Source organism: Herpailurus yagouaroundi, unplaced genomic scaffold (genome assembly GCF_014898765.1).
Source record: "Herpailurus yagouaroundi ecotype Mexico unplaced genomic scaffold, PumYag 210, whole genome shotgun sequence".
Classification (NCBI taxonomy): Eukaryota; Metazoa; Chordata; class Mammalia; order Carnivora; family Felidae; genus Herpailurus; species Herpailurus yagouaroundi.
The window spans coordinates 8,420,228-8,434,766 of NW_024412441.1; the positions used below are offsets into that span (position 1 = coordinate 8,420,228).

The window sequence follows — 14,539 nt, forward strand, 5'->3', positions numbered from 1 at the left end:
AAAGATTCTACCAAATCAATATGTGGTGTGATAAACCTTCCTTGATCCATACTAGTCATGGAGCAGTCTCTCTAATATGAGCTAGCTAGTTGCTGTCTAGATCTGCTGTAAAACTATTAATTTACACCTTCCTTTATCATCAACTTGGAGCCTGTCTTTACCATTCTGGTGTTGGATCTGGGGTCTTTTATTCGTTTATCTTTTTCTTACTCTCCTAATTTTTTTCATTAGCTTCTTGAGAAAAGATTCATGAGAGGTAATGCTTTAGTTCTTTCATATATGAAAATATTTTTATTCTACCTTATGTTTATTGTTGCTATCAGTTATGATAAGCAAGTATGTTAATTAAAGTGTTGTATGACACCAAAATCTTACTGAATTCTGTTGAATTTTTCACACTTGTCATCATATTTTTTATTTCCTACACCCCTTGTTTATTCTCTTATTAATGCTCTTTAATAGCAGCCTGGCAAACTGCTCTTGATTCATGGATACATTTTCTCTTATCTCTGTGTGGATATTAATAATTTCTTTTAACTTTGTTATAAACTCATTGCCTGCATTTTTTCAAGGTGTATTATTCTGTTTGTTTGCTTTGGTGTCTGACTCCAATATTAGAGATCTTCCTCAGGATCTGGTGGTCCTTGGCTAATTACTAACATTTTAGAAGGGAAATTGAAAAGTGGACTGGAAACTTGGAGGGCTCCATGAATTTTGTCAACTGTGGTTTTTTGAGAGGTGATTGAAATAAAAAGCTGAAAAAATACCACTGTACATATCTGTAGGTCTTTTCTCTTGAGCTCTTTCGATTTCCTAAGGTATAATAACAATAAACAGTTACTATATGCTTGTTATATAGCAGGCAGGGTTCTAAGTACTAGTAAGGTATTATTGTATTTAATTCCCACACTCTAAGAGAAATGTACTATTTTTATCCAGGCGTTATAGATGAAGGCATTGAGATAAAAAGAAGTTAAGTAACTTATTCAAGGTCATACAGCTAACTAGTGAACACAAATAGGCAGCCCAGCTCATGTCTACTACATCATATTGCCTCTTGAGTTCCCCCTGGAAAGGTGTAAGCTTTGGGTTATGTGGGTGAAAAGAGCTGTGATATCAACATTCCATGGGTAGTTACTTAATCTGTTTTCCATAAAGTATTTCTCCCTTTAACACTGAGGCCTCCTCTTGTACTCACTTGATTCAGAGACTTTATGTTTCACTCTTGATGGAAAATAAACCTCAAGTCTTCTGCAGAATCATAGAAGTTGTCTTACTTCTTGGCAAGGAGGAAAGATTTGAGGTTCAAAGTCTTTTTAAAGCTTTCAATATTGGTGTAATAGCTTTCACCATTAATAACTTAGAATTATTTTTAGATGGGCTAACATATTTACCATATATGTTGTTTGTTTCCTGTCACACAAATTTTATTATCATTCCTCTCATTTGGGGTAATTTATGATTTAAAAAAATCCCTTCACTGTTTCAATAAGATAATAGTAGAAAGCAGAGGCAAATTGTATTTCAATAGCCTATATCAACTGAAAGTTAGTTGCATTTTTTTCATTCACAAACATCTGTTTTAGACGAATTACTCTCCCAAGGTAAGCATTGGAAGTGATCTTGACAAACTCAGTTACATCTGACATTTGGGAGGGAGAATTATTATTTGCTAAGTATTCATCTAATACCAGGCAATGCAATGGGATAAGCACTTTAATAATCTTCACCAATTTCATTCATTAATTCATTCATTATTTATATGTCAGAAATTATACATAGATTCTAATAAATAGTAATTTTAACCATGGGGGGTATTACCTCAGGAGGCATTTGGCAATGTCTGGAGACATTTTGGTTGCCACAACTGTGGAGTGGGGGGTGGGTGCTACAGGTATCCATCTAGTGGGTATAAGCTAGAGATACTGCCAAGTATTCTAAAAAGCACAGAACAGTCTCCACAAGACAGTATTATCTAGCCCCAAATGTCAATAGCACCAACAATGAGATAGATACTCTGAAGTAAAGTCTTATGAAAATGGTAACTGAATGAAGTTATAAAGACCTAGTTTCTTGTACCAGCACTGATTCAGGTCCTCTGATTCTTGTGTCTTGGTTCTTGAGCTTCAACTGCATTCTCATTAGTCTGCTAATTTCTCTACATGATCTTTTAGGTCAGAGGGGGAAGTTTTCCTGTCTGTGTTACTTTTCATTATCCGTTTTTATCAGAATGGAGAAGATGGCTTTACTATAGTTAAAGACTGACCACAGCAGAGGCAATGAAGATCCATAAGAACAACTGAAGATAGTCTACCCCTAGCCTTAAGAACACCAGTCAGAAAGTGCAGTGGAGTGACTATGGTCACATTTCTGTTCACAGATATGGGAGGAAGAAGCTTTTTTCATCAAAGAAAGCTGGTTCTCCATGGTTATAGGAATGCCCATGTTACCTCTGTTAATTAAAAAAATGGTCTCATTGGGCCCAAACTGTAAAATAGACCCCATAACTGAAGGTCTCTAAGGTTGTTATACTTTGTGAAGAATATCTCATATGAAAAACTTTATTTAGGAAAAAAATACAGTTTTCTTGAGTCATAAAAGATTAACTGTGCGAGGGATTTGTTGTACCAGAGACTGAAGATACTGTAACAGAATTCTTCTGCCATAAAATTGTACAACTGTTTTCAAAAATAATAAAAAAATTCATAGCTCAATTTTTTTTCTTCAACAGAGTTGGTATCATTTTCAAGTAGAGTGAGAAGTCATATGTCCTACATTACCTTCAGTTTTAATGTGGGGAAAAAAAGTGTTATTGTCCTGTGAAATCAGATGATAGTTTTATTTCTTCATAAATGTCTCTTCGCTTTGTCCTGACCAACCTTCCCCTTCTGTTTCACCTACATTCTTAACGGCTTTGAAGTCTTTCCTATTATGACACGAGGGCTGTGGGTCTTCATCACAAGCTTGTATGTGTGTGTGTACATGTATGTGTTAAGAGGGGGCAACGTATTCTTTTCTGAATTTTAAACGAACCAGGGGCTAAGTGTTGAAAATATACAGCTTAGTCCATCTTGCCCTATTTCTCTTGGGTTTTAAAAGATAGGCTTATTACATTGACCAATTTGCACAATACTACCCATAATTTTGAAAATAGTATGGTCACTTTTTTTTTCTTTTTTGATGAGACCTCAATTAAGGTAAATACTTCTATAATTATGTCATTCACATTTTGGCCCATTTTCTAACATAACTATAAAAGTGAACATGAAATTACTTTCTACTATCTTGTCTAAATCTTTATCTTTTCTACTGAATACACTACTAATATTGTGAGTGCTTTTGCCCATTAAAATATGATAAGAAGTAGTCAATTTTCTCCCCACGGAATAGATATTTAAAATAACACAATGGATACTTAGGCAGAGCCCATTATGTTCTCCAAGTTGAACTAGAGTTGCCAGACCCAGCAGGAAACAAGAAAGCAGATTGGTGAGCATTTATGTTTCAATTCAAATATACTTAAATACTTAATCACTTCAAAATTTCAGCTAATTCTTTCAAAAGGAAAAGAATTTCCTGGGACCTTTTATAACTCAAGTAATACAGCTTTTTTGAGACCTTTTGGTACTTAAGTGAACATGAACATTTTCCTCAAATATTTTATAAATTTCAATAAGACCCAGTTAAAACTTTGCATAAAATTAATAAAAATGATTCCAAGAGTTCTTTTTATATAATTAGAATGGTTTATAATCATACTTCAATGGCAAGATATCTTGTTTTTACCAGATTTGTATTATATAACCTTGAGAATTTTTATTCTTTCCTATCCCCACTAAGATGATTAGCATGCCAATCACCTTTAAACTTGTGGGTTTTGCAAGTTGACAATAGTACCAATGACACTCATCTGGCTTGATTAGTTTTGTACAATTCATGTCTGTTTCTTCTCTAAGGTTTATAATATTAAGCTCAGCCTTTGTGATTGCTTCATTTAAGAGGGAGCCTGGAATAAATGCTTTGTCAACTTTAGGACCAGCAACCAAACAAGTGAGTAAAAATTCTAAAAGAAACACATAAGAACTTGAGTTGAATATAATCTTTCACTGAGAAAACTGGTTGACTGAACACAAAATTAAAAAGACAAACAACAACAAAAAGTTTCCAGAGGGGAGGAGGTAAGATGGCTGAAAAGCTTTGAGCCACCCAGATCCTCACAAGAAAGAACATGGAAGAAACACTAAATGTGCTTTCTTGACAGCAATAATATAACACTGAGGAGCACAGATTCTGAACCAACCTGCCCAGGTTAAATCCCATCCCCACTGAATTAATTGTGTGACCTAAGGCAAGTAACCTAACCTCTATTAGCTCAGTTTCTTCATTTGAAACATGAAGATAGGGGCGCCTGGGTGGCGCAGTCGGTTGGACGTCCGACTTCAGCTCAGGTCATGATCTCGCGGTCCGTGAGTTCGAGCCCCGCGTCAGGCTCTGGGCTGATGGCTCGGAGCCTGGGGCCTGTTTCCGATTCTGTGTCTCCCTCTCTCTCTGCCCCTCCCCCGTTCATGCTCTGTCTCTCTCTGTCCCAAAAAAAAAAAAAAAAAAAAAAAACCGTTGAAAAAAAAAGAAACATGAAGATAATAATAGTACCTAAGTCAGAAGTTCTTGTGAGGATTAAATGTGATAATATATGTAAAGTGGATAGAACCATGCTTGGTACACAGCCCAAATTCTGAGTGTTTGTTCTTATTATTATATCAGCTTGAGGGGCCTAAGTATGAGGGTAAACCATAAAATGACCAAGAGTCTGATGCAATGTGCACTGAATAGGCCTGGAAGTTTCAGTTCCCTGAGGGTTTTAAAGTGTGGGTGAGGGACAAAAAGAAAAAGAAAAAAAAAAAAAAAAAAAAAGAAAGAAAGAAAGAAAAAAGGAAAGAAACAAGAGGACAAGACCAGGAATGAAGCTATAATGCTGAGTCCACTTGCTGAATCCTAATATGGAGGCTGCTTGCCCCAAGGACGGCAACTGCTTTCAACAAACCAACACTTCCCCTCCCTCTACTTCAAAGCTACATAAACCCAAACTGTCTTACTAATTTTCTTTAAACATGTGAGGCCACAGTAATGGTCTTTAAACATGAAAGGCCAGGTGAAAATAATCAGACCAAATTAGTCATAATTCCAGATTTGCCCTCAATAGCTCTGTGCATTTGGGGAAATTACTTATCTTGCTTGAATTTCTCCCATACCTATTACATAGTTTGTGTGGAAGATTAAAGTATTTACATGAAATGCCTAATATAGAGTCTTGTTGAACAGTCCTGGCACATAGGAGGTACTCAATAAATATTAGATAATCTTGTCCTTCAGAACAAAGGTCAGGCAGTTTTGTTTGTAGCCCACTATAAAAGTTTAGGGTTCTTTCAGCTCAGGATTCTTCAGCTATGATACAAGACTACCCCTAGGGAATTAAGGGTTGAAAGGGACCAGCCCAAACATGAAATTCATGCTAGTTGCTGTGCTCTAAGTAATAAAGTCCTTTCTCTCTGGCCCATGAGTCTCATGTCTTCTGCCAGCATTCATAAAATTGTGAAAATTAAAATTGTTAGGTCTCAATCATGGTAAAATCTCAACTATTTTCAGTTCTTGATGATAATTTTCCCTTTTCCTCAAAAGCTTTGTCTCTGGAGCCCATCAGAAGTGGGCTAGGAAAAGCACCTAGTGAGTGACAGAGGAGTTAGGTAAAGAAATGAGAAGAAACCTACCTCATAGCCTGGGTCAGAGAAGGAGAAGCTCTGAATTTGATGACAGACTGAGGCTTTGACATCAGACTGGAATTAATTTGTTAATCCCCCAAAAGGAAACTTTTTTTTTAATACTTGAAATTGTCTGGGGAAGTTATGGGATCTACCTAAGATATTCTAAGGGCAAGAAAGGGGGCTTTAACAGGTTGTGGTTGCAATTTACAGCAGGAAGACAAGGGAATAGGTTCATGCTTGTCTTCTATCAAATTCAGTTTGTTCTAAACACTGATAACATGCTTATGAGTATAAATATATGTATAAATGGCTAATGTTTATTGAACAACTAATGCACATGACTAAAACACATACACATCACACACATATCAGGTGCTGTTCTAAGAGTTTTGCACATATTGATTTATCCAATCCTCACAACAGCCAAATAAGCTAGGTATGGGTGAGGCAGAGAACAATTAAAATACACAATCATGGTCATGCAGCTAGAATGTAGTAGATCCAGTGGCTGAATGGTTTTATTTAAAACAATTTTATTCTATTAATATGGCTTCATAATAAAGATATTTCCCTTTAACGAATTACAACACTTGCCCATAGTAACTTTTTTTATACTTAAAAATAATCTTATAACTTCTTTTTGAGTTTAATTAACTTTCAAGCCTATTCTTGTTACCCCCCCCACCCCCCAACCTCCAAGGTTTTAAAGAAGCAGTTGATCTAGGCAGGCTCATCAATAGAAAGCTCACCATATCACTATTATATATCATAGTAACCCAAATAATACATTACAAAAATTATCAATAAATTGTGAATGAATGAATATTTTAGTTATCAATTGCCACCTCACACACTACTCTAAAACTTAAGTGGCTTAAAACTTCACATTATTACTTTTGCATTTTTTTGGATTGACTGAGCTAAGCTGGGAAGATCTTGATGTCTCTCATGCAGGTGCCATCTAATAATGACTAAGCTGACGTCATCTGAAGGCTCCACTAGGCTGGACTTCCAAAACAGCTCCTCACATGGTTGGCAATGCTCGCTGACATCTGAGAGCTCGTCTGCAGCTATTAACTAGAATGACCTTTCCATTTAGCTTAGGTTTATCACAAACTGGTGGCTAGATTTTGAGACAGAATGTCCCAAGGGCAAATATCCCAAATGGCAGGAAGCAGAAGCTTTCCGGTTAATTATGAGGTGGCATTGTATCACTTCCTCAAAACCTGAATTATGATTTTCATGAGCCCTAGGCACTTTTGCTTTCAATGGGCCTCTTCCTCCATAAAATGAATAAACAAACATAAATATATCTATCTTAAGTGATGGCATTAGTAGAAAGATGAATATATAAACCTATGTTCAAATATTTTCTTAAACCTAAATATTCATTTTTTATTCTGATTTTAAGAGAAATTAAAACATTTTCACACACTCCTAAGAGTATCATTGCCCCAGACATTGTGCTAGTTGTGTCTGATGGACAAGTTGACCCTGATTTCTGCCATTGCCTGTCTGTTGGTCAAAGCAATTACAAGATTCACCAGATTCAATGGGGTAGAGAAACAAATTCTACTTTTTGATGGCAGGGGACAAAGTAACATTGCATAAGAGTATGTGGATAAGAGATACGATTACAACCACATCTTTAGAAAATAAAATCTATCAAAATGAATAAGCCTCTGAAAAACATAAGCCCCTTTTGCTTGCTTTTTTGAAATGCATGCAAGTAAAAACATTAAGCTCTATTACTCCAATAGTCACTGGGATGGCTTAAAGTAATATTTGTTAGTGTTCAGGGTTTTCAAGGAAATGTAAAACAGCCATACTGTTTTCAAAATTCTGGCATACAAATAAAAAGATATATTGTAGGGTAAGGAAATTATTGTTGAAGCAATCATAACTTTACAGTTTTCTAGAAATTTAAATGGGTTCATGAAGAAATTTCACCTCTATGGGCAAGTCAAAAACACAAAACTAAGGAAATTGGCGTTATGCTACATTGTTTCAATTTCAGTGCAAGGTGGAACCTAATGGAGTAAACATGCATTCATACCATGACATCAAATGAATAAATGAGTTATAAGTGAGTATCCATGTTGGTTTAATGGACCTAGTTGTTTCCTACCTCAAAGATTGATATACTTTGGTGCAGAAGACAACTCCTACCATGAATTTTCTGTGAGAAATTTCACACATGCACACACACACACACACACACACACACACACGTACATAAAATCTATTATACCAGTTTGAGTTTCTGTAACATTTTCAACGTAATAGAAATACCAGATGTAAGTGACAAAGTGCAAATTCAGTGTATGAAAGATTAGCCAGGAAATTTTTCTCTTTCTTACACAGAAATACAAGGCCATTCTTATGCCTGGTTAATATACGAGACTGTGGTCTTAGAAGTCCACTTATTCAGGGCTATTTCAAAACACCAATTACAGGAGCACAGGACTAGCTTGAAAGGCTAGAATGAACAGAGTGCCTAGTCTGTGGAAGATTGATTTTACATATATAAGACAAAAACTGAGTCAAAGGAGAAAAACAGTTTCATACAAAATTGTTTATTCAAAAACAAAACATATAAGAATAGACTAGACTACCATATAATTTTTAAACATTATGAACATAAGCTAATGCTTAAACTAGTAGCAGTAAGTTAGACACCAATTTTGACATTACAAATATAGAAGAAATCAGTTTTTGTCTATCCAGCATCCGTCCTTTCAGGAATTTCATTCCCACTATTGTTTCGGGAGACTGAATTCTCCACCAATGCCTCTAGGCCCCAGGATATGGTTCAAGTTCGAGTTTCCATCTTATCACCTTACCTTTACTGCCATAGAGCTGGTCTGTTGCAGAGCTAAAATCTAACTGATTTTACTTAGGGATTTTCTAAAATAAATCTAAGGAAATAATAATTGCAATGGATATTTGTTAAGTATTTTATTATGTGCCAAATACTGTTCTAAGCATTTTGCAGATATTAACTCATTTAATATTTCCAATAACTGCAAGAGAAAGCAACATTATTAGCCATATTTTACAAATGAGGAAACTGAGGCACAGAGAACATATAACTTGCTCATAAGTAAAATATTTACACCAAGATTAAAACCCAGGCAGGCTAACACCAGATACTGTGAACTTTATAGAGTTATCTTACCTTTGGGGCATCAAAACTGGAAAGAGCACACCTAGTTATAGGAAAATTCCAGGGGGAATGTTAGCAAATGGTTACGTTCAATTTGTTTAGGAGGCTTATGTTCACTACCAAAGATACAGGAATAATGCTCATAATAATTAACTCCTAATAGTTACAGGTATATTCATAAACGTGAAGTTCAAATTTTCAAATATTTCAAAGATCCAAATTGTACTCCTTCGAAGTCATTTACCTATACATATCATATGAAATTTTTTATTAGAAACTTAGCCATAAAAAAGCACCATTTCATTTTACTACAATTATGATAGAAATTAGCTTCTCAGCTGATTAAAAAAAAATGTATCTTATTGCTCCAAAAGTAACATAAGGATCTTCATTGTTCATTAATGGTGGATCTATGCCTGATTCCAGCCCTCACTAGACTTGAGGATTTTGGGTAATGGGCAACCTCACTTGTCTTCAAAGTTCTCCAGAATAGAAACCACTCTAATTTCTAAAGAGCAACTCTGAGACTGGCCATAGGCCTACACTTGTTCTGTCAATAAATCAAAAGCCTCAGTCTCCTAAGCTATCAGTCCTATCTCTTTTCTAGCTACTATATTCACCCTAAATGATAAATCAATAGGCCTATTCTAAAACGTTTCAGCAGCTACAAAAAAAAAAAACCAGTGCATTTGTGGGTGCTAGACTTTGTGTTCCTTGCAGCCTCTATGGATACAAATAACAGAGCTCTCACTTTGATATGTGACATTAAGAGAGAATACCCTGTATGTATACAAGACACATCAGAGTCTATAAAATAAATGTGCCTCTTTACTTGAAATTGGTCTAAAATTAAAGTTGTGTAGTCATAGTGCAAAATAGTCTGCAGGTCCTGAATAGCCCAACTCTGGTGACTCTTTTGGTCCTTTTACTCCATAATGTTTCTGATATTGTGTGTCTCTCCCACCCCTTCCACTGAGGTCAAACTTCTTCACCTTTGAGTGAGCTCCAAAAGTGTAGACTAAGTCAAGCAACGATCAGGATTGTTTTTTTCCCCCATGAATATCCTCTGCATGGAAGACACCAGGAACTGCTACCCATTGTCATATGTGAAAGGAATTAAAAACATAAAATATTTCTAAGAGACTTTTTTTGCCCTTTAGTTGCCTATCTAAATGTTCAGTTTCACTGTGGTTGTACATAGATAGTTCAATTGTCCTTAGGCATCTCAGTTCTTGAAACAGTGACTTGTCTTTCTAGAGGAGAATTTTCTCAGAAACTTTAGTTTAAATGTCATGTACAAATTGTAATTTCTTGCCAACGTAAACAATAAAATTTATTTTTAAAGTACATTCTGAATTCAGACCAAAATGAAAAGAGGGTGGGGTGGGGTAGAAACCAAAGTCAAGGCCTTGACTATCAGTATTTCAGAGTTGGGTCAGGGACAAGCCAGAAGAGCTAGGAAATTGACCAACTGAATATACTGGTTACATGAGGCTTAGTTTGGAAAAATCTATTCTTGGCTGTCTTGTCCAGGTGATTTCTGTAAGACTTTATCTCCTAAATTACTTCAATAGAATTAGCAAATAAGGCAGATCCCTCAAGATAGTCATGTCTGTCATCTGTGTTTTAAAGGTTTTTTGTCTCAGGTCTAATCAGCAAAAGGCAAGGAGAAAAATGTTGTCTTCTTTTCCCCTCAGTTGTCAGTAGCAAAGAAGGAAGAAGAAATGAGGAAGAAAAAGGAAGTAAGAATGTAGATTGATTGGAGAAAATATCCTTCCTCCTCTGCCATTTAGCATTGGTTTGATTGCCATGAAGAATAAGAACTATGAACTGATAATACTGATAGAAGCCATACAGAGATATTTGAGATATAAATGAGGCCTTGGGGTTGATAAAAAAAAAAAAGTCAAGTTAAAATAAAGTCATGTTCTAACAGGGAATAAGAATTATTATTTTCACAAACATAGGCTACTGAAGAAGGCATGTCTAGCTAGTTTAATCAAGGTGGCATTACAATATCCTCCAATAGGGACGCCTGGGTGGCTCAGTCAGTTAAACACCCAACTCTTGATTTTGGCTTGGGTCATGATTTCGTGGTTCATGTGTTCAAGTCTCTTTTCGGGCTCTGCACTGACAGAGCAGAGACTGCTTGGGATTCTCTTTCTCCCTCTCTATTTGTCTGCATAGGAGTATCTCTCTCTCTCTCTCTCTTTCTCTCTCTGCCCCTTCCTCACTCATGCTAACTCTCTCTCTCTCTCTCTCTCAGAAATAAATAAATGAACTTAAAAGAGAAAGATCTTCCAATAATACATTCAAAAGGAAGTTTCTGAACTGACATTATGATTTTGACAATGCTAATGATGGGTACAAAGATGAACTCAGTATTAATACCTTTATAAATATGGAACAATTTCAGATTCAATCAAGTGATTCTATGACCAGTCACCAACTTCTATCAATTCATTGATAATAAGGCAATGAGTCAGTTCTTCAGATATCATTATTTAGAGATAATTGTATTATATAATCTAGGAAAACAGTGAAGATACCCAGAAGGAAAGTATAGATTACATCACAACAAGGAAGCTCATACCTTATCATTAACCTATTCTTTTTGTATCAAAACTCTTATTGACATTAATGCAACTTTTTGCTTGATGAGGACATAGTGTGATTGATCTTGTTTGTATGAATCATTTACTGGCACTTCATCCATTACCATTAATTCACTACATAAAACTCAGAAGAACACATTCATGATTTGATTTTATCTCCATATGTTGAAATTGATCTATTTCTGGCAGGTTATATCCAGTTATAAGTGTTATGGATCAACTAAGCTCAATTCTAATACAATAGAGAGAAGATAATACCTCATCATTCCACATGTCTGCCAAGTACCATATTTCACCATTTGCTCTCATCAAAACAAACACATAGCTATTGTAAGTAGAATAACTGTTTTTCCCAAAGTAACTCTTCATATGCATATTTACTTTATTAATACAAATATATATTTTACCGATACATGGTGATGGTAGGATGGATGTTTTTTAGGCTACAAAAATTTAGTCCTTCATCCTAAAAATAAGTATAATTTACTGACAAATATAATGAAATAGTCACTTACTGGGGGTTCTGAAGAGTTTGAAGTCTACATGGCTGAGAAGACATAGTAGGCATTAGATAAACATGTTTAAAATAGTATTTATTACTCTAAGTAACATCTTGCAGCTCTTACATTCATGAATACAAGCATAGACTTTCATAGTGGTTACTGAAAATCTCATAAAATATAAGAATGATAGTGATGCTGTTTTTAACTGCTAACACATTAAGAACTGGGCATTTTGTAAAGCGCTATACCTAACAACCTTTGGAGTTGCAGTTAACTAATAGGAAACTGACGGTTAGAAAGGTCTCATGGGCAGTATAACATAAAATCAAGATAATAATCTGACTCTAGAGTTCAAGCTAAATCTTTACGATGCAACATTAGCTAATATTTATAGAGCTGTTGGTATGTACTGATTAATTCGATTCTAAGTGATTTACATGTATTCACTCATTCAATCCTTAAAATAACCTTACAGAAATAGGTAGTAATATTTCCACTTTATAGATGAGGAAACAATGATAAAGTGAATATAGGTGACCTGCCCAAATACAGACACTTAGTAAGTTGTGGTTCCAGAATGTAGATCTGGTTCTAGAGTCTTCAAATTTAACCACTATGCTCTAATGCCTGAACTTTTCTAAATTCCCTGGAGCTCGATGCTGGCTAGCAATTTTGGCATGGCAAGAATAAACATTCTTGTGTAATTGACAACATTTCTGTATTTTCTTGAAGACCAAGAGGATTGTGTTTCATCAAACCATATCTACCAAAGTGCAAAAATATAAAGGAAGAAAACTAAGGTAATTCAAGGAGTCTCATCTCTTTAAAACTTCAGAGCAATGAGCAGTTCATGGTTGCCATTGACATTGGTCCCATGAAACTCCTCAAATGAAATGACTTCTTTGAATCTCACTTAGAACTCTAATAACTCTTTCCTAGTTCTCAGTCAGCTTGACAGTCAGGGACAGTCATTCTGCCTAACAAAAGGAGAAAGCCATTATCAAATGATGGCCTAGCCATGAAGTAGCCTTAGTCTTGGTGTATGCTGATATTTTTATAATCATACATGTAGCCTACATAAATCCTCTTACCCAACAAATCTCCCAAACAGATGTTGAATCATTGTCCCTATTCTTTCATGTACAACTTACACACACACACACACACACACGCACACACACACATTTTCACTGCCCTTTGATGTACTTATTTAAATCTTTCTTCCTTTAATTCAGGTATCTCTTCTATGAAGGAAGCTAACTCAGAATTTGGCCCATACTACTTACTATTTGTTCTGTAGTTTTGGTAATTCCATAGTTTCACAATGTACTGTTCCGGGGATGCATATGCACTTTCTTTCCTGAAGGCTAGTACAATTCCTATAAGATAAAGCACACATTAAAAAAAAAAAAAGACAGTTAATCAAGAAACTATCCTTTCCTGACTGTTTTTAATCAGATCTCCTGTTTTTATTTCAGTTTTCAAACAAATGATTTTTATTTTCTACATACTTTAGAGAGTGTTAATTCCCTTGACTATTACAGGCATTTTTGAAGTGTTTCTGCATAATTCATACTGAATGTAGTGCTCAGAAGCTGGTATTATTGGGGTATGCATATTAATTATTCATATGCAAATTAAGAACCATGGGACCCAGCACAGCTGGAATGTATAACTCTTGCAGCCTTTTCTAAAGTAGTACATTTCTTGTACCCTTGTGTTATCATTTCTTTCTATAACATTTTCCAATTCACCCAAGCAAATGTCTAATTGTATTAAGATCTTAACTTTTGCATTAGCTAAAGCAATTATGAATGTGAGAAGATGGAAATTGTTAATATAAAACAATTATACTTTATGGCTCATCTTCTGCAGTCCCCAGAAGCAGAAATATATGCCTTTTGGATGTTGTTCTTTATGAACCGTGTATTTCAAGCACTTCACCTTTAAGTCTATTTTTCTCTTACTTGAGCATTTTTTATTTATACCCATTGATTTCCCCCTAAAGCAATATTTAGAGAAACATAATTCCAAACTAAAGATGCAATAAGGGTTCACTCGATTATGACCTCCATCCCCACAATCCTCATTTCCTCAGTTGTGACTCCTTCACTGATAGGGATAAAGGGAATAGATATAGAGGCAGAGGGGTAATCATTAAAAGCAGTGGTCTCAGGATACATTACACTACAAATATCAAAAGCATCCTCTGAAATAGATTCAGAGGTGAAACTCTTGGCTTGGACTTTGCAATTGGCACAATCTCTCATTCTGAATATAACAAGTCATCCTAGACCACGAATCCCTGAGACAGAGAGGGATGTCAGGAGGCACTTTAGTCTTGTAGCCCCTGGAAGGCTTACATGACAATTATCAAAATGAGATCAAGGGTGACAGGAAAGGAAACAAATGGCACAAACATCAGTTGTGGATCTTCTATTTTAAGAAGACATACTTAGAAAAATTCCACCATTGTTCTGGATTAATATCTGAGTT

At 35.4% G+C, this 14,539-nt stretch overlaps 1 long non-coding RNA gene across 4 annotated transcripts in view; it reads right to left on the reverse strand.

The window, feature by feature from the left end:
- The window catches only part of LOC121016296 (uncharacterized), an 887,083-nt gene that overhangs the window by 630,851 nt on the left and 241,693 nt on the right, over positions 1-14,539 (reverse strand). For all 4 annotated transcript variants that reach the window (XR_005784209.1, XR_005784210.1, XR_005784211.1 and 1 more), the window contains exon 2: positions 13,330-13,422. This is a non-coding gene — a long non-coding RNA (uncharacterized LOC121016296). The remainder of the gene's footprint in view (positions 1-13,329; positions 13,423-14,539) is intronic.